At 45.1% G+C, this 23,827-nt stretch overlaps 1 long non-coding RNA gene across 1 annotated transcript; it reads right to left on the bottom strand.

The window, feature by feature from the left end:
* Positions 1-1,298: 1,298 nt before the first annotated feature.
* Positions 1,299-5,387, bottom strand: LOC142142575 (uncharacterized). Its single transcript, XR_012689218.1, has 3 exons — positions 5,316-5,387; positions 4,999-5,086; positions 1,299-1,658 (listed from the first exon to the last, which is right to left on the bottom strand). It is a non-coding gene; the product is annotated as an uncharacterized LOC142142575 (long non-coding RNA).
* Positions 5,388-23,827: the final 18,440 nt, after the last annotated feature.

Below are 23,827 nucleotides of genomic sequence, written 5' to 3'. Positions count from 1 at the left end.
AAGGATGTCTTCCAAATATGTGATCATGTAGTAATTCAATTTATTATGAAGCATCATTGATGAAATGTTGAAATGTAGTTGGTGCACTGCAAAGGTTAAAGGGAGATATAACATATTTATGATGGTCATAGAAGGTGCAGAAATCCATCTTCTCATGTCTGTACTATGACCAGGTTATAGGCTCCCTTAAGATCCAATTTTGTGAAGTATTTGGCTGCCTACAGATGTTCCAGAAGCTTTGGAATAAGTATCAGTGTGTACTGGTTTTGAATTGCAATTTTGCTTAATGCTCGGTCATCTATGTAAGGACATTAGGATCCATCTTGCTTCTGCACAAATAGTAGGGGAGCCCTGGCAGGGAATGTGGAGAGTTTCATGAAGATTGTCATCCAACTTTTCCGGCAGTATTTTTAACTCTCTATCAGAAAATTAAGAGATCTAATCCTTGCATCAGTTTAATAGGGACGAGGAGGGAGTAGTTATTCAGATTGGTTTATGTAGAGCTCGTACCTAGAGCTTCAATATGCTTCTGTAATATTAGGGGCCTTAGCAGTAGATTCCGAGCTGGTGCAAGGAGCGTTGTCATTGTGGAGCAGAATTCTCCAAACATTAAACGGGAAGGTTATTTGGTTGGGATTAAATTGAAAATAAGGCAAAACCGGACAAAGAATTGTCAATATTGTATTCTATTATCTCCAAGCTTCCCTGAGACCTAAGATTCCTGATCTGGTTGTGGCTGTATGAGATTACTATTGGTAGTAACAGCTGAGTAGGAGATGGGGCTGGGCCAGCACCTGTAGCTTGAAGAACATTCAGCCAAGCCAGGACCACCACTACCTGGGTCTGGATGTTCTCTGGAGGTGCTGCTGTGGCTTCAGCATGATAGGGCTCAGTTTATTCTTGTCAGGAACTCTGAAATCTTGGCAAGAATATTGCTTAGACCTAAGGTTCACCTGTAAGCCAAACTCCCCTGACTACTTTCCCTAGGTTAGGCTGTCATGTGTCTTGCCAGATGTAGGATGAGCCTGAATGTAGCGGAGATCATGATTAAATACGAAGGATTGGATGCCCAAGAAGACAGATTTTAATAAAGTAGGACATGGCCAAAGAGCAAGAGCCAAGAGGGGTCAGGGATAGAACGATAGTCATATGAAGCAGAAGGCTGGTCATACATACAAAGGAATGGGTGGGTTATCTATGGAGGACTCAAAGTGCTGAATACTGGAACATGGCACATTACTCTGCCACTATGTCAGTGTCACCTTCTGGTATTACAAACGGAACCCAATAGCCAGGTAGTTCTGTAGTAAACAGGATTTATTTTGATATAGAAACAAATCTTAAATGTCCAGCAAGCAAGTCCAAAGTATCAACAAGATAAATATCCTGTAGAGGTATCAAGGAATTGTATTCCAAATCACAAGGGAGCAAGGTTCTGTGGAAGCATCTGGTTCAGACACAAACACAATACTCGAGCAAAGGCTGCATAACAGGAAGTGCCTTTTCTAGGTCCAAACAGGAAATGAGATCTAAGATGGAATCTTCCTGAGACAGTTCTGGCCATCTTGGATAAGGGCTATTGTAAGGGCAAGTTCATATCAGAGATCCAAGATGGAAACTTTATGAGGCAATAACAGCCATCTTGAATGAGGGCAAATCTAAGGGCAAGAACATAAAAGTCAGTTTCCAAAACCTTCAGTTTGGTGTGTCGCTCCACTGACATCACAGCAACTGCACCAAGACTTTTCAGAACTGCCATGTGTACACCAAGCAGACATAATTCCAGGATCTAATTGCCAACATAGGTCCAGGAGAAATACAGGATGTGAGCATGTAATATTTGCCCTATATTGTGTAATGTGTGAGTATATAACAACATTTGTTAGATCATATGTAATATGTGAGTATTTAACAACATGTATAATGTGTAAAGTGTGGAAGAGTACTGGGAGAGCACATTACAAGTTACCACACTTCTCATTTTGCAGTCTCAACAAACAGTTTCCGCACCGGCGCATTGAGTTAAACTTTGCCTAAAGCAAACATTATTTTTTGCACACAAGAAGCCTGTCACTCACCGGACTGTGAGTGCTACTTCTCGTGTGTTTAGGAACCGTGGCCGTCCACCATCCTGAGGGTCTGCGCATGTGCAGCCCTTTCAACCCTTTAGTACATGTTCCTTTTAGTTAATTGGCTGATCAGGCAACACTCCCTATTTAAAGCACCTGAGGTCAATACCTCGTTGCCTGATCTTGGAGTCTCATTCCCCATGAGCCTCTGAAGGTGTTCCTGTGTTTCCTCCTGTGATCAGCTCCTGCTGATTCCTGTTGTTCGTTTGTGGTTTCCAGACCACTTCAACTCTCCTGTGTTTCATCGTTGCTGCACCAGCTGATTCCTATCCGCTGCCTCCGTGCTTCTACAGTTTCCAGACCACTTCAACTCTCCCGTGTTTCATCGTGACTGCACCAGCTGATTCCTATCCGCTGCCTCCGTGCTTCTACAGTTTCCAGACCACTTCAACTCTCCCGTGTTTCATCGTTACTGCACCAGCTGATTCCTATCCGCTGCCTCCGTGCTTCTACAGTTTCCAGACCACTTCAACTCTCCCGTGTTTCATCGTGACTGCACCAGCTGATTCCTATCCGCTGCCTCCGTGTATCTGCAGTCTTCTGCTCATCGCAACCCTCCAGTACTCCTCGTGTCTGCAGCCAGCTGATTCACTCTCCGTGCTTCTACAGTGTCTCCACTTGTGTCAACTCGCCTGTCTGCATTGGATCAACGCTCCGCTGCTTTCATCTCGTCTAGACCGCCTCAACTCTCCTGTGATCTCCAGGTGTCCAGTTCTATATACTACTGCTTCCTGAGTATTGTTTATATCCTTGCTGGTCTACCTACTGTGCGCTGCACCTACTTGGTTACCGCTTCCACCCTCCTGGGACTTCGTATCCTGCCGGCCTCCAGCCGTTCAGGTATCCCTGCACGTCTCTCTGACAGCCTGCTCTCCTGAACCACGGTATGCATACTTCTCATTGACTGTGCTGGTGTATTGCATATCTAGCTGGACTGAGTTGTTCTCCTCTGGAGTTTCCTATCCACTGAGACTATTGCTATCATTTGACTGTGTTACCTTCTAGCCTGGATAGTTCTTGTGACTTTGTATATTTGTGCAGTGCTGTTCAGTCATTACTATATTGTGCATATCATCGTGGGATCAAGTTCAGTGTGCCCGTGTATACTCTGCATTGCATTTACCTCCCCGTGCTCCTCCTCACAGATATATTTCAGTGGTACAACTTGCTAGAGGCAGACCACTGTTCCCTGTTTCCTGAGTCACCAGTTTCCTGTATCCTTCCACATAGCAGTGGTACAACTTGCTAACGCAGTCCACTGACTTCCCGGATACCTTCACCTGGATTCCATTCCCTCACCTAGACAGCGGTACCACTTGCTATACGCAGACCGCTGACTCTCATCACCTCCTCGTTACTTCTGGACATTCCTCCTCACTATAGCAGTGGTACAACTTGCTACCCGCAGACCACTGACTACCCTCACGTTTCCTTGTCCATCCAGTTCCTCGTGTACAATTATTTATATATTACCAGTGCTGCTAGTCATAGACTTTCCACGAGCATTCTCTTACCATCTGCTGTCTCCTGTTCCGTTATCACCCCGCTACCAGAGTACCATATTACCACCTATACTGCTCTGGTAAGTCCATCATCTGGTGATACCTGGGTAAAGACTCCTAGTGCCCGTGACAAAGCCTCAATAAGAGTTTGAACCATTTTGCTCTCTGGTCGTATGCATGAAGATTCAATCACAAAAAATGCGTACTTAGGTGTGTATGTTGAATTGCACGTATCCCAAGATACATCCAACTGAAAACCAGCTGTATATCTGTGTCAGGCATGCAAGTACATCCAACAATAGCATAGAGATTTGGTGTGACAAGATGCAATTAACCAATCACAAGTAGCTCGCTAGTGATGCTGGTGTTAGCATCATCACCACATGTTTTTACACCAGACCTTAAATATCCACAAAAGAGACGTCTCCTAAGAAATGTATCTGGGTCCAAGTCTTATTAGGTGGCCTAGGGAGCGTTACATTTATGTGAATACACCGTTACTGTACTCACATACTAACCTATGTCTGCCAAGTACACCTCCTTCACCTCAGGTGTGATGGGCCGCAAGTCCAAGATATGCACGGCGGCTTAGTGGTTAGCACTTCTGCCTCACAGCACTGGGGTCATGAGTTTGATGCCCAAACATGGCCTTTGTGGAGTCTGTATGTTCTGTGCATGTTTGAGTGGGTTTCCTATAGGTGCTCCAGTTTCCTCCCACACTCCAAAAACACACTGGTAGGTTAATTAGCTGCTATTAAATTGACCTGTGTGCGCGTGTGTGTGTGTGTGTGTGTGTGCGTGCGTGTGCGTGTGTGTGTGTGTGTGTGTGTGTGTCTGTATGCGTGTTGGGGAATATAGACTGTAAGCTCCAATGGGGCAGGGACTGATGTGAGTGAGTTCTCTGTACAGCGCTGCGGAATCAGTGGCGCTATATAAATAGCTGATGATACATTGCATTGGTACACATGTGCAGTATGGAGATACAAACATTTTCACTACAAAACTAAAGTATATCAACCATTGAATGAGGCCCAAGACAAGTTTATTTTTCAGGTTCCAGTATCAAATATTAGAATATTTTTAATAACAATGGAGACTATGTGTAAGCTGTGACAATTTGTAACAATTTACACTTTATGTGTAACGTGTGTGTAAAAATGTATGAAGACAGTGTGTAAGGTGTGATTATGTCAAATTTTACACTAGATTAGCTGAAACCTGTATGGGTGTAAATATATATATATAGACTGTATGTAAAGGATGAGTACTAGTCTATTGTCGTAGTAAGAATTACTCTTATATTGTATCTGCTTTAACCCCCTCTCTATTACCCCGGTTATAACAGCTGATCGGGGCCTCTCCAGCACCTGGATTGTATTATTACTGACAGCTTCTCCTATTTCCAGGGAACGTTTTCTTGTCGAGTTCTTCCCTTTTATGGAGAAATGTGCAGGACTGAATATAAATGTGAGGAGAGAGCAAGAGAGAGACATTACACATAGGCAGGCTGGAAATGTTACCAGGCATTCCTGGAAACAACACATCTATTCAAACAGTGTTTTCAAGGGGCTTCTAGAAAAGCTCCATTGGGTGGAATTGTGCCTGGACAAGGGTGCAATATTGTGGTCAGCGTTGTGGCCTCACATCGCTGGGGTCATGGATTCGATTTCCACCATGTCCCTACCTGTGTGGAGTTGTATGTTCTCAATGTGTTTGTCTGGGTTTCCTCTGGGTACTCCAGTTTTCTCCCAGACAGTCCAAGAACATACTGGTAGGGTAATTGGCCTCCGACAAAATTGTGTAAAAAAACCTGCAATTACAGGAGATATGCTGAGCTGTACGTATGATATCTGTGACTCAGAATACTATGTAATATACGTATGCTTTAAGATGATATGCTGAGCCATTTGTAGCATTTTTAAAGCCACACTCAGTAGAGGTAGGGACCTTAACCATTTAGGATCCTCATCCATGTTACGGCATTTGAAGCGAGTTCATGGAAAGCTGTTGGGAAAATCAGAACCTTATGTTAAAAAAATAATAACAAGCAGTCCAGCATCAGCTACCTCCCTTCTCTCATCTACATCCCAGCACCTGCAATCTACCCCCCCAACACCTTCATCATCAATATCCTCAGTAGTGATGGGAGTTAGTCCTGCATCCAAGTTGCTAAGACTAGATGACTCCTCCACTAACCATGATTCCTCTGAAGAATTATTGAGCGTTAGTCCTGCTGCTGCTGCTGCTGGTGGATCTTCAAACCAGAAGAATATTACTAGTAGTTTACGACAATTGACTGCTAAACAATCCTTTGCTAGAGAAAGTTAGAAAGCTGTCACCCAGTCGCAAAGCGTATCACAGACGCCATGGGGATGCCATATTAGATCTGCGTCCACTGTCCACTATTAATGCAGTTGGTTTTAGGCAGTTACTTGAGGTCTTCTGTCCCTATTACCAAATTCCATCACAACACCATTTTACTAGAAAAGCTATTCCTCACCTCTACCAGAAGGTTCGTAAAAATGTAATTATTGGGCCACAAAATGCCATTCAACCCACTGTACACTTAATCACAGATATGTGGACAAGCGGAACTGGGCAAACTAAAGATTATATGACTGTGACAGCCCACTGGGTTGGTGATTCGCCTTCACCAGCAGGAACAGCAGCAGCATGTACCCAAGTACGTCACATTTGTCAGAAGTAGGCTACTCTGTGTATCAGCGGCTTCACTAAGAGGCATACAGCTGACAATCTGTTACAAAAAGTAAGGGAAGTCATTGCAACATGGCTAATCCTGCTTGGACTCTCCTGAGGATATGTGATTTCTGATAACGCCACCAATATTGTTAGAGCATTACGGCGGGAAGAAATTCCATCACATTTCTTGTTTTGCTCACACAATTAACTTGGTGTTACAGAACTTTTAAAAAATGACAATGACATGCAGAAGATGCTGTTTGTGTCATTTTCGGGATTCTGCAACAGCATGTAGGAGAATGCAGCAGCTGCAAGATGACTAGAATTTGAGGGGAATGTACTTTAGTCCAGAGAAGTAGTCACCTGTGAAGAGTGTGCAGACACGGTTAGCTTGAGTCAAGTGATTGCCTTATTTATACTTTTTGAGAAGCAGCTAGAGAAATTGAAGGATGAAATTAAACTAAGCAAATCTGCTAACTATATTGTAATTGTAGATCTAGGATTTAATTCGCTTCGCCAGGATCCAAGAGCTATCAACATCTTGTAATGACGTCTCCTCCTTCAGTTTCTCTGGCAACCGCTTCTTGGAAAATACTTAGCTTTCCCAAGACACCCAGTGGAGATGCAGATCAGTCAGCACAACATTTTGACATTTGCTCTGCTGTAAAAGAATTGCCCAAAAATCGTGACAGCTCCGCCGTTAAATGCACTACAAATTCCATGAGGAAGGCCATTATCGGCAATTACATCAAAGTACACAGACTTCTGTGATGGTGGATTCCAGCAGGGATGAATTAGTATTGTTTGAGGAAGATGTACACAATGATGAGGGTGAATATGATGACAGTGTAGATTGCAGGTGCTGAAATCTAGCTAAGAGAAGGGAGCTACCAGATGCTGGTATGCCTGGTAATATTTTGGGTAGAATGACATCGTGGCAATTTTATGTATTTCTACAGTAAACTTTCACCTTTTTTAGAGAGGTTTATTTTTCTTTAAAAAGGTACAAGCTTTTTATTTACATTTTTGTTTCCCTGACTTAAAACCACTATGCACTTGAACATAGGCTTTAGCACATGAGGTACAGGGATTAGCCTGCTTGTCTTCCTATTCATCAATGACTCTTAGTAATGGAGCACTCGTCTTTGGGTGTATATTAGACCATAACCTTAGTAGTGCAAATTAAGAAAAAAAGCCTGCAAGGACTTGTAGATTAGTATTTCAGCAATGGAGCTCTTGTCTTTGCCACTATATCCTACCCCTTCTGTATCCCTCACTCCAATGGCGCTAGATCGCCGTGGAGGGCAGTATTTATAGATTCCAAAAATCGTGAGATCCGAGATCCGACGACGTCACAATGATGTTTTGCCTCGTTTTGGAATCCGAAATAGCGCAAAAGTACCGAGCCGACTCGGTACTCGGAACCCCGAAGTTTGGGTGGGTTCGGTTTTCAAGAAACCGAGCCCGCCCATCTCTACCTAGATCAACTTAAAATTTCATTCTACAAATAAGCTAACAAGTGTTTGTGTGCTACATGAAAAAACAGACAGTATATATATTATGTGCAAAATAATAACCTAATTTGCACCTGTGACTGGATCACTTATAAATAACTTATGGTATAAATTTATTTAAAGGACATAGCTCAGGGCGCTTATTTATATAGTTGCAAATGTACTTATTTTTGATATTGTGGATATGTTGGTAAAAGAGATATGTTTATTTCTGAGACCAGGGGAAGAAATTCATTTGTGTTATCTTTGCTAGAGAAAATGCATGATTTCTGAGGTATATATCTGATACAATAAGCCTTTGTGGAGGAAGTCTTTTATGTTTTGTGATGTGGGGAAATTACTTGTTTGTGGGGGTGTACCTTTCTTTGGGTATGTGTATTCTGCGAATGTCTGAAGAAAGGACCCATGTTAATCTCATTTTAATTAGACCTTTTGATGTGTGAGGGTCCAGCACCTGAAGGCACAGGAAGGTTTAATTAAGACTTGATACTAGGTTTCCTGCATCTAAAAAACGAGATGCAGAAAATCACAGCAAGTTTTAGAATATCACAGATAAGAGTAAATATTGTTAGTGTTGCATTGCATGTAAATCCATGTTTGGGTAAACAATTTGCATCCTGATTCTAAAAATAGCTCAGACCTCAGGGAGCTGGCTTATCCATATAGGCTGTGTTCAAATCTGTATAAAAAGCCCTGTCTTGTATTGAAAATTGTTCTTCATGTTCCATCTGACCTGCTCCCCGGTACCTTCAACCAGGTTGAGCAAGTAAACATCACTTGCTTCAAAGACCTGCTTGGAAACTTCTCTATGACCTACAGATTAGACCCAAAATATAATCTGTTCCAGGCTGTTTCTGAGGTTTGGACCCAGCATCCAGTACCACCGCTCTGCCCGCTACCCAGCAACTCTGGCCAGTGTGATAATCCAGGGAGGATCCATCCACAGCAACCCTGATCCATAGAAAGAGGTCAGGAGTACCAGCCCAGGTACACCAGTAACGGGGTACACACATGGCGTCAGTTACCCAGAAGAAACCCGGTTCTGGATGCCAGTAAAGGAGTCCAATTGTGGCAGTATTTGTAAGCCGCTTGTACTGCGGTGAGTGGGCGCATTTGCGATATCTAACAGCCAATAACCCACCAAGGGTTAAGTTCGGCACTAGTAGGGATAATAGATGATTAAGTGAAAAGAAATTTGTCAGCGCTTATCCTTTAAACTGCATATCTGTGTGTGTCTAGCAAAATGAAAACATGAGGTATTAGTTAATATTTTGATCAAAAGACTTAAGTCTGCATCCCAACGTCAAGGGTACCTCATTTTATGCAGGTCCTACACTGACCTATATGCATTAAACACTATTAAAATGCAGTTAAAATCAGATGCACTCACCTCCCATGTATAGGGGTTTACATCTAGCAGAGGCTGGCTTGTGAGCCACACCCAAATGTGCCTTAAATAGGCTTGATGGACAGCTGCTATGACAAAAAGGCAATATTTTGAAACAAAACCAGAGAAAAATAAGTCTTTTGATCAAAATATGAACTAATACCTCATGTTTTCATTTTGCTAAACACACACAGATATGCAGTTTAAAGGATAAGCGCTGACAAATTTATTTTTGTTTTGTATACATATATGGGCATTTATATTGCCACGCAGCTGGTACCACATACAATATGGGATATACCGAGCGTGGGCTTATTGCCAAGCAGCTGGTACCATATATAATGTGGGATATACCGAGCGCGGGCTTATTTTTCTCAGAAGATTAAGTGAATTGATATCCACACTATCTTTTAGGTATAAAAATAGTCCAAGATGATATATAACACCAAACATAATTAATTAAAACCTAAAATATCGATATATATGAAATATCAATAGTGATGAAAAAAATATATAATATAATAAACATAACAACAATAACTGTTATATTATTGATCCGGATAGTCAACTCCCCTGCTGCTCATTAAGGGTCTATTATACCCTAAACATACCAAGATAAACAATAGTAATGGCGCTGGTACAGTGGTAACCATCCAAATAGGCTGAACTAGATAGTAAAGTCACAAAACACAATTTAATAAACCAAATACATCAGAATAGATGTAAAGGTAGATACTATAGTACAGATAAGCATATAATCAGTAATGGATGTCACATACAAATCTCTCCACTAGATTCAAATATTTAGCTGCAGCATATGACTGCGATATAGGACCAGTCCAGAAAGCATCGAGAGAACATAGATATCCAGTCCCAGCAGTAGGAAATAAAAGACAATGCTCCTTCAAATACCATATAGACAGTTCCTATAAGGAAAGTGGAAGTAGTAAAGCGAAGCCTTCCCGCACAGTAGGTACTGATAGAAGATTCCTCCGGCAAAAAAGATATAATAAAACGGCTCCTTACCAGGTATAAATGTCGTAGAGATCTTCCAGAGGGAGCAGGAATCCTATTCCACAGTTGTGAGAGTAAGCGGACTTCACCGCTATGCTGTAATTAAAGTACTCACTAGTCTCTCCCGTAGCCGAATGTCTATGCAGGTGCACCTGCTATAGTTGTCGGTTGGAACTTTGAGCATAGGAAAGGTTCCTACTGTAATTCGGGTTCCTCGCCTCACAGCTACAGGTTGTGCCGACACTAGTGTCAAACCATATAGTTCTTTCTGACGCGTTTCGTCTCCTTAGCGGGACTTTTTAAAAGCATTTGGGATATGGAAAGGGAACGGTAGCAAAGTAAGTCCAGCCGGTTCCCAGCAACATCAGACAGGGTGGCATAGGCAGTCCATCCTGCCACAGATTTCTGGTGGCAAGCGGTGGGATAACCCTGAGCGGCTTTTCATGCACCAGTCAGGAGATTCAAGTTATTCGGGAGAGGAATAACTGCAGCCAGGAGAACGCACAGGATGTCTACATACAGTAAAATGTCCAAGGTGAACCTCGAGATACTGTGCCAAGCAAAGGAGTTAGAAATGCCTGACACAGCGATAAGGAGCAAAATGAAAAAGCCTCTGAAGACCTGGGAAGCGCAGTACGGGTCAGCAGATGAGGAAGCTGACAGTGACCAGGAGGAGACGGTAATGACAAACCTAGTGGCACCTGAAGTAACATACCAGAATACAGCACCTGTTACCAGCAACAATCACCTCCCACAGAGTGAACCAGTGATACAAGTTCAACAGTGTGATAAGGGTAACTTTTCTGTATTAATGCAGCAGCTGGGTCCCTGGGAGACAAAACAACTTAGGAGGAGCGGTTTCTTATCATCAAGTTGTGGGGAAATTGGTGGGCACCACCTCCTGCAGCAGCCTGTGAACCGTCATCTGATGCGCTCAGATTGGGATCTCTTCACTTTACCAAATTTGATGATACTGTTGGAGATATTGATGGACATTTGCAGGTGTTTGAAATGTCTTGTAGCCTCCATGACTTGCCTAAACAGGAGTGGGTAAAGTATCTAGTTCCCATGCTACAAGGTCATGCAATGGAAGCTTATTATGGTATGACCCCAGAGGACTGTGTGGACTATGATGTGGTAGAATGGGCCCTCATTAAGCACTATGTTATTACCCTGGAGACCTACCCTGAGAAATTTCAGGACTTTGCTAAAATCACCCATATCAGCCATGAGTAATATGTCAACCAGTTGCGGCAGTTGGCAATAATATGGATTAATGGATCTGACGCCAAGTCCTGGGAGAAATTATTGGACTTAATTTGCAGAGAGCAATATCCCAGCCGATGCGTGCCGGATGTAAAGGAGTGGGTATTGGACTGTAGCCCAGCAACCCTGGAAAAAGCGGCCCAGTTGGCCGACCAGTATGTGGCAGTGAGGCCACACTGGCAGACGCTCCAGGTCAACAGCCAACCCCAAAATACTGTACAATCAGGGGGACACCCCTCTACTACTCACCCCCAAAAGCAAGTACCTAACCCTTCGGGTACCATTCGCCAGCCACCACTCCGCCCTGTGCCTGGGAGTTATCAGAGACCACTGGAGCCCAGGCTGGAGAAGAAGTGCTACAGCTGCGGAAAAAACGGTATTTTAAGGATGGACTGTCCCACAGCCCAAGCACTCCTGACTTGTGCCCCTAATCTGAGTCCTGGGGCCCGGCTGACTTGCTTAAATGGCGAAGGTGAGCCAGTAGAGACTGTTTCCACTCCTGCCAGCCCAATGGAGTGTGGCGTGTCTGACGTTGACTCAGCAGAGAGAGTCACTTGTTTGTCCAAAAGACCCCACAAAAATATGTGGAGAAACCTGCAGCAGTTCCAAGTGGGACCCCTGCAGGGTAAAGGACTTAGAGACTCAGATGACTCAATTACTGTTGTAAGTCACCATATTATTGATCCTGCTGCAGTATTGCAGGGTCGCACTGCCAAAGTTAATGAGGCAGATGGACTGGAGAAGGAAGTGCCTGTATCTAGGCTGGGGAGATGGTCAGGAGTTACAAGATGTTGCCATTATGGATGGCCTCCCAACTGACGTGATCTTAGGTAACAATGTTGGTGGTGGAGTTGTGACCACATTCCTCAACTCTATTACCCGGAGCCAAGCTGCCCGACTAGTCTTCAGGATCTATACTTGCACAACCCAGCACAGAGGAAAAGATAACATCTGCTATGTCTTCAAGAAACAGCCAGCCCTTTGCCTCTGGAAAGACTACGTCCCCTAGCAATGCAGAGGATTTTGTCTCTTGCCAACCTTATCTTGTGGGGGTGCCCTGTGATGCTCCTGTCCCTAGCAGTATGTCAGCTCCAGCGGTGAGTATAGCAGACCACAGTGACCTCCCTTTGACTGACCTCCCTTTGACTGACCCCACTTTGACTGACCCTAGTCACCCCAACATAGACCCCCTGCAGTGTATCCTGACTTAGACGATAGTGAGGGCGGCAGGGAAGAGTTCAGGGCAGAGCAGCTCTCTGATCCCTCACTGGAAGGCATGATGCGCCAGGCTGGCAGCAGCCTTTCAGCAATAGAGTTGGGGAGTGTGACCTGACCTAAAGGGTTGTTGTACCGAGCAGCTAGAAAGGTAGATGGGGATAGACCAGTTTCAGTTTACACACAACTAATGTCAGTTGCCCATGAAATCCCTATGGCAGGACACCAGGGAAGAGACCAAACACTTCAGTGTTTGACACAGAACGTTTTCTGGCCTGGAATGTCGAATGACGTCCGGGCCTACTGTAAGTCCTGTGATGTGTGTCAGCATCTTGGGTGCCCCAGTGCTCGTGCTCCCCTCAGGTATTTGCTAATAATTGGCAAACCTTTTCAGCGAGTAGCTGTGGACATAGTAGGTCCCCTGCCTGTGCCCAGTAGATCGGGGAAGAGGTACATCCTCACCGTGGTGGACTACGCTACCTGGTATCCAGAGGCTGTAGCTCTGTCCTCCATAACTGTGGAAACAGTAGCAGACACGCTGCTAGGACTATTTAGCAGAGTAGGATTCCCTAGTAAGATCCTAACCGATCAAGGGACACAGTTCATGAGTGAACTGGTTCAGTGTCTCTGGGCAAAGTGCGGAGTGCGGCAACTCCGTACTGCCCCCTAATATTCCCAGACTGTGCGAGCGGTTCAATGGCACTCTGAAGCACATGCTATGGGCATTTGTAACTTCGAAGGGGGGGGCTGGGAACGCTACCTGCCACACCTCCTGTTTGCTTATCGTGAGGTACCGGTTTCTCCCCCTTTGAACTACTTTATGGCTGCAGAGTCCGTGGACCTCTTGACCTGTTCTGGGAGTCTTGGGAAGGGGAGCTACCCACCCAGGATGTCTCTGTGGTGGAGTATGTGTTGAAGCTCAGATATCGGTTAGACAATCTCATGGGGCTCGTGCAGGCTAACCTAGCGGAAGCGCAAGCGAAACAGAAGACTTGGTATGATCAGGGTGCGTGTGTCAGAGTGTTCGAGATAGGGCAGAAGGTTTTTGTTCTGATGCCCACGCATCAGAACAAGCTCCAGGCTGCCTGGGCTGGACTATACACAGTCTCAAAACACCTGAGTGACATCACTTACGTGGTGTCATTTGATAGCAGCGGTAGGCGGCATCGGACCTACCAGGTAAATATGTTGAAGGCATACCACAAGCGTGTAGAGTCGGTAGCAGTGGTTTGCTGCTTACCAACTTAGGAACCAGGAAGTGACCCACTACCTGACCTCCTCGCGGATGCCAGAGGTGAAGATGGTGTAGATGAAGAGAGAAAGTGGGCTGAGATGAGCAGTTGAGTGCCCGCAAGAGGGAGCAGCTTGAGGCAGTGCTGTGGCCCTTTGCAACTCAGTTCAGTAGAAAGCCTGTTGAGACCTCCTTGGTGATGCACCATGTGGACACTGGTGAGCATAGGCCAGTTAGTCAACCCGCATATTGGGTCTCATCAGCGGCCAAGGAGAGTCTATACAGGGAGATGTGGGGGCTGCTTGAGCTAGGTGTGATCCAGCCATTGCACAGTCCATCTGTATCCTCCGGTGTATTGGTTCCTAGGAATAAGACAACGCAGTTTTGCATATACTACCGCCAGTTGAATAATGTGCCTATGTCTGACACCTAGCCCTTGCCCTGTATTAACGCTTTTGTAGATAAGTTGGACAGAATTCAGGGTTACATAGAAGATATTTCCATTTTCAGTAAGATTTGGGAAGATATTCTGGAGCAAGTAGGGTTAGGGTTAGGGTTAGATCGGGTGGGCATGTCTGCCTGTTAGGGCAGAGAAGTGCCAGATGGGGATGTCAGAGGTACAGTACCTGGGTCATCATGTGGGGGGAGGTAGGGTTAGGTCAGAACCAGCTAAGGTAGAGGCAATCCGAGACTTGCCCCGGCCCACAACCCCAAGACAAGTACTGGCCTTCTTAGGGACCCCAGGGTATAACAGATGTTTCATCCCAGACTTTAGTACTGTAGCGAAGCCCCTGACAGATCTCACTAAGAAGAAACTCCCCAAAGTAGTTGACTGGACACTCGCTTGTGAGCTAGCATTTCAGTCGTTAATGGAAGCCCTGGTTCGTGCTCCAGTACTGTTGGCGCTCAATTATCACAAGGACTTAATTGTGCAAACTGACACGTCACATTATGAACTGGGAGCAGTACTTAGCCAGGTGGGGCCAGATGGGCAGGAGCACCCTGTGACCTATTTGAGCAGAAAACTGGTGGGGTATGCCACAATTGAGAAGGAATGTTTGGCCATTGTGTGGGCAGTGAAAAAACTTCAACCTTATTTGCATGGAAGACATTTTACTGTAGTGGCTGATCATAATCCTTTAAAGTGGCTACAACACACCTTAGGGGAAAATAGCAGATAATTGCGCTGGAGCCTTGCCCATCAAATTTATGACTTTCCCATAATTCACAAGCAAGAAAAGACTCACAGCAATGCAGATGGACTGTCTCAGCAGGAAGAGCCGGATTCCCTGGGTCACCTCCGCTAACCCTAAGAACCGCGGGACCAGGAGCCAAATCGTTGGGACATGGCACGCTGGTTGCCCGCATGGACAAGGGGGGGAGGAGTGTGACTAGATCACTTATAAGTAACTTATGGTATAAATGTATTTAAAGGAAATAGCACAGGGCACTTATTTATATAATTGCAAATGCACTTATTTTTGATATTGTGTATATTTTGGTAAGGGAAATCTTTATTTCTGAGACCAGGTCAAGAAACTCATTTGTTTCAACCTTGCTAGAGGAAATGCATGATTTCTGAGGTATAAAATGCATTCCGTTGATGCTTTACATAAACTCAAACACTCCTACCAGGTTATAATCTAACAAGTTTAACCATACACATATTAAATACAAGGACACCAATTAAGATTGGAAGAATAAAGAATTTATTAATGTAAGAACATATACATAACACGGTGGCGACGAGAGCAGGGCAGCCAGCTGAATTACAACCAAAAAAGTGGTATAAAAGTCAGACCATTGTACCACTAACCCAGGCTATACCTTATCTATTGGCCAGTGCTAACATTTACTCGACTGAGAAACTACGCCCTATCTGAACTCAACAGTGGTATGTGACTTCTCAAACAGCCAAGGGGCCTCCTCACGGGGGGGCCAAGAGTCTGATGACTTCAAAGGGGTAGTGACTCGTGACAATAACTTACTGTGACAGGATGGATCACCTATGCCACCCTGCCTGTTGTTTCTGGGAACCGCTGGGCTTACTTTGCCACCGTCCCCTTTCATTATTCTGAATATGCCCTTCCTGTCGCAGTAGGACTCCTTTATGGGATCCAGAACCACGTTCCTTCTGGGTTACTGTCGCTGTTAGTGTACTCCCGTGCTGGTACACCTGGGCTGGTACCCCTGATCACTTACTATGGATCAGGGTGTTGTGGATGGAATCCCCTGGCCTATAACACTGGCCAGAGCTGCTGGGTAGCGAGCAGAGTGCTAGGAGCTGAGTCCATACTTCAGAATAGCCGGAGGATGGATTAGATTTAGGATTAGATTTAGGGTCTAATCAGTAGGTCAAATAAATACAGCAATATTGAAGAAGTTGTCAAGCAGGGTCTTGAAGCAGAGTGATGTTTATTTAGCTCAAGTGTCCTGACAAGGACAGTTCCACTGATTAAAGGTATCAGTGTTCAGTTCAGATGGAACATCAGAATGATACATTTCAGTGTACAAGGGCTCTTTTTTTATACAGTTTTAGAGACTAGTCTTGGCAGGGTGTAAGTCAGCCCCCTGATCAGAGAAGACTCCGCACAGACTGCAATATTTCATTCAAACATTAACATCAGGATGTACTCTAATCCTGTATCTAACACAATGTAACTTCCACATCAAACTGATTTCCTCAGATTTCCATCAGATCTCAAGATGTTCTTAGATTTTAAATGCAATTTATACTTAACAAAACTTACACTTCTGTGATATCCTACATCACGTGATGTTTACAATATTCAGACAAGTTCTAACATCCTTAACAAAAGCCACTCACAGTAACAACCTCCTGTGGTGTGTTCAAGTGTTGGTCATTCACATTGAATTGACTTAACTAACCTTAATGAGGACATCCTCTAGAAACTACACACAGACTGCCTCAAATAAATGCTTATCAGAAATCAAACATATGAGTGCAATTCATCTAGCAAAATTAAGACAAACAAGTTTCTTCCCTTGTCTCAGAAATAAAGATTTTGCTTACCAAAATATACACCAATATCAAAAATAAGTGCATTTATAATTATATAAATAAGCACCCTGCGCTATTTCCTTTAAGTAAATTTACACTATAAGTTATTTATAAGGGATCCGGTCACACTTACCAACACCACATGCTGTGACTGCTGACTGCTCTGTTCTCCTACCACCAAGCCAGAGCCGTAACTTAGAATTCTAGCGCCTGGGGCGAGAAAAGCAAATGCCGCCCCCCTAGCCCTCAATTTTAACCAAATGTACCTAAAATATTCCTAAACTGAGCCCCCTTTCAGCATTGCGCCCTGGGCGGTCCCCCCTGTCGCACAGCCCTCGTTACGGCCCTGCACCAAGCCATGTCCTATATGGCACACGGCCCGCCACCCACAACCCTAACAACACGCCTAAGTCTCCACAGTATCGGATCTATAAAAAACCTCGTCCCTTTCTTCGTAAGGTGAACCCCATCTGCCCAAAAAAGGTGAGCTGCATCTACTGACAGCAGCGGGTGGTCTATGACCGTGCCCTTCAAATCTCGTAGGACCTTCCCCAGGGTTTGATTGATTTTCTTAACAATGTGCACCATGACATGGGTGAGAATGTCAGAACACCAAGACAGCCTCTGTATTATATTGGACCAACAAATCCGAATCGCAGGACAACGTGCCTGTATTTCCTGGAGACTCTCTAGTATCTGGACTTACCCTGACCAACATCATTACCGCCTAGCTGCAACGATAAGATGTCTGGGTGGCCATGGGCCTCTTTTTCTATAACCAAGAAGGGCATCAGGGCGGACCAACTCAATCCCTACTTCCCTAAACATTTGATGTGCACTGGGTGTGTAAAACTGGACCACAAACTAGCCAGCCTGTGCTTAAAGGCCCAAAGGATGTAAGAATGGCCTAATACCCATATTTGAATCCATTTTCCAGGGTCGACTAGAACAAAACAGATAATAAACTAAGTAAGCCATAATTTTCACACAATGGGAACATATTTAGAATCTAGATATAACCAAAACTAAGTAATGAAGTCTAACAACCAGACCAATACCCCTGTGTATGGTGAAAAATCAACAATGTGCAATTTATTAAACATAATAACATCTTCGCATTCAAGTACAAATAACATAACATTATGAGGCAAGGGTGCCAAGAAACAAATAGGAAGAGAAAAGAGCTTTGACCCAGACGAAGGTAAAAAAAACCCACCAAAAACCCCGGAGGCACACCACTAATCATGCCTTGTTCCAGGAAAAATATGGGAAAAATCCCCGCTAAAAGCGGAAAGCGGAGTAGCCCTGGGTTTACTCCGGGAGTAGACGACAAAGAAAAGAATGGCAGGAGCATGAGACAGAGGAAGAAAACACAACATTTTAAGTATCAGGCATAATGTATCTCTTGTAAGTGCTGGATTTCCACCGTCCCAAAGACTGAATTTCTAGTACTGAAGCACCCCCGGCGGCTGCAACAGTAGCTGCACTGATCCTAAATGAGTGAGTGCTGCATAAAATGGGTCTAAACCTATGTTGGCCAGGGAATATTTCAAAAGGGAATTAAATTGGAATTTTGTGAGGGGGGAACCATTCTTGTGGATAAGCCACATATCTGACCCTGTGTTTCTGGTGTTAGCAAACTCCTGTACCAGGAAAACCGGTCAAATGTTTTGTTCGGATTGAGCCATTAAGGTAATTCACTGACCCCTACCCAATTGATCCGTCTTGGACTGTGCTATTTTACATTGTACTAATGAGTGTTGAATTATCACATGCTTTGTTAGCAGCCCAAGCCTATCCTTGCCTCAGATTGGGCCACAAACTCACAAATTCTAAAGGCCCTGTGGTAAGCCATCGAAAAAGCGACTCTGAAAAGCAGGGGTTGGTAGCGATCCCTGGTAGTTTTGGCTAGTACAATAATTAGGCGAGACAATATAGATGGTCACAAGGACGAACCGACTTGAAATGCACCCATTGCTGCCAGGCCAGAGTGTACGCTTTCTTAGTGGATGGGGCCAGGGACTTTTCTGGGAGGGACATTATGGGGACAAGTTATACCTTCGGGTTGTGCCTGCGGTACTAGATTTCTGAAACGCTGACAGTTAAAACGAGAAAGTTCAGCAGATAGACTGCCGGTCACCAAGAAGCACTCTGACAGTTGATTGCCTGCACCACGCCAAGGTTATCGCACCAAAAAACCACGTTCCTGCTACACAGCAGAGGAGCCCACAATTCCATGGCCACAATGAAGGGAAACAATTCTAAAACTAAAAGGTTCCGAACCAGGCCGCTGCACTACCAAGACAGAGGCCAAGGTGCAGTGCACCATTTCTCTTGAAAGAAAGCTTTGAAACCTTTGGAACTAGAAGCATCGGTATGCAAGTCAAGGGCCTTGGTGGAGATCTGCGGGGAGGGCCAAATTCTGATCCCGTAAAAGTGGCAGAGAAAAAGCAACCAAATTCTCAAGTCCCCTCTAATTTCATTGTCTAGGCGAATGTGCACATGTGGAAGTTGAAAACCCGCCCTGGCTAGTTGTACTTTTATACAATATACTCTGCCCATTGGTATAACTCGGCAAGAAAAAATTAAGGAGTCTAACAGGGATTGAATCCATCGCAGATTACTAGTAGGGGAGGACAATACTTCCGAGACTAAAGACTCAAGCTTTCCAATTTTATACCGGGGTAGCCTGCAACATCCCACGACAGTATCGATCTGAATACCCAGGAAGGATAACCGAGTCACGGGACCTTTTGTTTTATCTGGCGCTACTGGGATCCCCATCAAGCGGAATAGAGCTTGTGCCACAGTGTGTCTAAGCAAATAGTGGAAGCGGAAGGGCCAATAAATAGCAAATCATCTATATAGTGTGCTATCCCATGGTGACCTGTACCAGCCTGAATGCACCACTAACGGAAAGAGCTGAAGGTCTCGAAGTATGCACATGAAACCGAGCAGGCCATGGGAATGCACCTATCTACATATTAGTCACCATGAATGTAAAAATTCTAAAATTTAAATGAGGTGGGGTGCAAAGGGAGAAGCCGACTCTATATCCAATTTGGTCATGAGGGCACCTGACCCAAACTTTCGAATAAGTGCTAAGGCCTCATCGAAAGATTGACACTTAACCGAGCAAACTATGGGGTCTATAGCGTAGTTGACCGAGCTTCCTGGTGGATGGTTTAGGTGTTGAATTAAACAAAATTTCCCTAATGTTTTATTGGGCACTACCCCGACAGGAGACCCTGGTCTTGTGACGTCGAGGAGTCGTCGCTGGTTGTGAAAATAGGTGTGCAAATCTATGCTAGGGGAGTTTTCATGTTCACCGGCCGCGTCCTGCTCCGTCTGGGTAACCGTCCCTGAATCCCGATCAGGGGATGAATGTGGAGGCACCGGTTGAAGGGGAGTTGCCGCCTGTTGTGTTTCCGCCGCTGGGCTTTCTTGCTCCCGGGGGGGTTTACTGCGCCTGTGATACGGGATGAGAAAATCATTAGAATCACTGCAAAGTGTAGGAACAGGGAGGTGAGCGGGGGTTGGCGGATCGCTGAGGGGAAGGCTGAGCCCAAGCACGAAACCTGGGGCTGGCTGCCGGCTCTAGGGCTGGTGTATTGTCCTGGACTGGGAAAGGATGGGGTGGGATGGTAGTGGGTATATCAGCCATAGGGAGATGGGAAAGAAGCAGTCCAAGCCCTATTGGCTCATGTTAGAAGACTCATCTCGGGGGAGGGGTAAGGTAAGGACCAGTTATCGGTGTGTGATGAGGACCCTTGATGCAGTAGGGTATTTGGGGGGAAAAGGCCATAAATTTGCCTGGTCCATGCTACCCGTGATGTCAGGCAAGGGGTGCTATGGCATGGTGGGCTGTGCCGAAGGAGGGACTGGGGGCATGTTGGGCCTGGTCTCAACTCTTAGGGGGTTGCCTGTGACTGTGACGGTTGGGGGCCCGGGAATTTGAGACAGGGGCTCCAGGGAAAATAGAAGAGGAGACATTGCGGGGGAGGGGGATGTCACGGGCCATGGCAGTAACGGTCTGTGGGGAACGTTGCTGAGGACATTGCAGTGAAGGGGATCTGTAAGGGGCGCAGGCCTGCGTTGTTCAAACTGCGGCGGAGGAGATGACCTGGTATGAAATTGCAGAGAGCTGGTTGTAGGAAGGGAGGCTTGATGTACATTAAGAGATGAGGGGAGGGGGTCAACCATGTGATCCCCCTGTGTTGCCCCTGTTCATTCTGGGACTTTTGCCGCTGTCAAACGCGCCCCCCCCCCCCCTCAGGAGCAGGGGAAGGGGATCCCCTGTCCCGAGTTTCTAGGCACGCTCTTTTCCTCCCTGCATCTTCGGGGACGGGTGGCGTGGCCGCCCGTTCTGGAGCATGATGTCTGTCTGTGCGCCCTGGATCTGGCCGTCTGATGCCTTCTGCCATGACCACGCCATATTACCGGCATCCAGGCTGCAAAATGCGTCCTGAAGATAATCCGGAAGAGACGGCTGCCATCCCAGAAATTCTGGTGGCCGCTCATCAAAACTGGCCTGATGTGGTGGCCGGGTGGCGGAGGGGGTGCAAGTGGGGGGAGTGCGCTCCGTTGGAAAGGGAGGTGTGCTGGGCATAGCAGGTGGGAGTGGAGCGGATCCGTTTGGGGTGGGACGTAACATGGGGCTGGAGCCTGCAGGGTTTATGGAAAAGAGGAGAGGAAACGAGCTGGGGTATGAAGGAGTAAGGGGGGAGGAAGAATGAAAAAGAAACAAGGGAACATGGGGGAAAGCAAGGGAAACCGGAGGCAATAATATATTATGGAATGACGAAGGGGGAGAAATGAAGGCTAGGGGAGAAGAAAAGGTGGTGAAAAAATAGCAAATTGACAGTAAGACTCTGTTTCTATGTGCTAGATACTGAGCCTGTGTCAGCACAATCCTCTCCTTATCTCGATGCTGAGAAAATGGCCACTCCCAGGGCTGGAAAATTATATAGAAAAAAACTAGAACCTTCCCCTGATTGCTATTGGCTGTTGATTCTCAAAATTTAACTCCGTGTGGTAAGTGTTATGACCATCACAAACGCAAGATTTTAAATACATTCAGCTTATGAATTCAATTGTCATTGTGGAGGTAGTCTTTTGTGTATCGTGATGTCGGGAAATGACTTGTTTGGGGTTTTGTGACTTTCTTTGGGAATGTGTATTCTGCAACTGTATAAAGAAAGGACCCATGTTAATCTCATGTTAATTAGACCTTTTGATGTGTGAGGGTTCAGCACCTGAAGGCACAGGAAGGTTTAAGACTTGATACTAGATTTCCTGCATCTAAAAACGGGATGCAGGAAATCACAGCAAGTTTTAGAATATCACAGATAAGTGGAAATATTGTTAGCTTTGCATTTTATGTAAATCCATGCTTGGGTAAACAAATTGCATCTTGATTCTAAAAGTAGCTCAGACCTCAAGGGGGCTGGCCTACCCTGTTAGGCTGTGTTCAAATCTGTATAAAAAGCACTGTCTTGTATTGAAAATTGTTCTTCATGTTCTTCTATCTGACCTGCTCCCCAGTACCTTCAATCAGGGTGAGCAAGTGATGTTTATTTAAACATCACTTGCTTCAAAGACCTGCTTGGAAACTTCTCTATCCCTGTGACCTACAGATTATACCCAACTCTAATCCGCTCCTCACTGTTTCTGAGGTTTGGATCCAACATCCAGCACCACCGCTCTGCCTGCTACCCAGCAGCTCTGGCCAGTGTGATAGGCCAGGGGTCATCCATCTTCAGCAATCCTGATCCATAGGAAGAGGTCAGGAGTACCAGCCCAGGTACACCAGTAATGGGGTACACTCGCAGCATCAGTTACCCAGAAGAAACGTTTCTGGATGCCGGTAAAGGTGTCCTACTGCGGTGAGAAGGCGCATTTGGGATAACAAAAAGGAACGGTGGGAAAGTAAGCCCAGCCGGTTCCCAGCAACAGCAGACAGGGTGGCATAGGCGATCCATCCTGTCACAGTAGGGATTTAATAAAATAGTGGAATCTAGATGAGCCAAGTTGCTCTTATCTTCCGTAAAATTTTGGGGGTTCATGTTTCTTAATTTGATATCATAAATATTTTAACTTTACAAAAAGCCATGAAATTCCATAGACAAAAAAACGCTTTAACATGTCCGATTAAGGTTCCTTACACACAATCTACAATGTAAGAAAACTAATGAAACTCATCAACTCAAACTGCAAAAAGCAATGAAATTACGACGATTAAGGCAGAAACCTTAATGGACATGTTACTTGCGCAATACAGACATGGTGCCATCACATCCTGTGGTTAGCTGCAGATTCAGCACTATCATGGAGTCAGATTGCTGTCACTCACACAATACAGACATGGTATGTCATCACATCCTGTGGTTAGCTGCAGATTCAGCACTGTCATGGAGTCAGATTGCTGTCACTCACACAATACAGACATGGTATGTCATCACATCCTGTGGTTAGCTGCAGATTCAGCACTATCATGGAGTCAGATTACTGTCACTCACACAATACAGACATGGTATGTCATCACATCCTGTGGTTAGCTGCAGATTCAGCACTGTCATGGAGTCAGATTGCTGTCACTCACACAATACAGACATGGTATGTCATCACATCCTGTGGTTAGCTGCAGATTCAGCACTATCATGGAGTCAGATTACTGTCACTCACACAATACAGACATGGTATGTCATCACATCCTGTGGTTAGCTGCAGATTTAGCACTATCATGGAGTCAGATTGCTGTCACTCACACAATACAGACATGGTATGTCATCACATTCTGTGGTTAGCTGCAGATTCAGCACTGTCATGGAGTCAGATTACTGTCACT

The sequence above is a fragment of the Mixophyes fleayi genome, chromosome 3 (genome assembly GCF_038048845.1).
Source record: "Mixophyes fleayi isolate aMixFle1 chromosome 3, aMixFle1.hap1, whole genome shotgun sequence".
NCBI classification, from domain to species: Eukaryota; Metazoa; Chordata; class Amphibia; order Anura; family Limnodynastidae; genus Mixophyes; species Mixophyes fleayi.
This window is presented reverse-complemented; position numbering and strand designations above follow the sequence as displayed.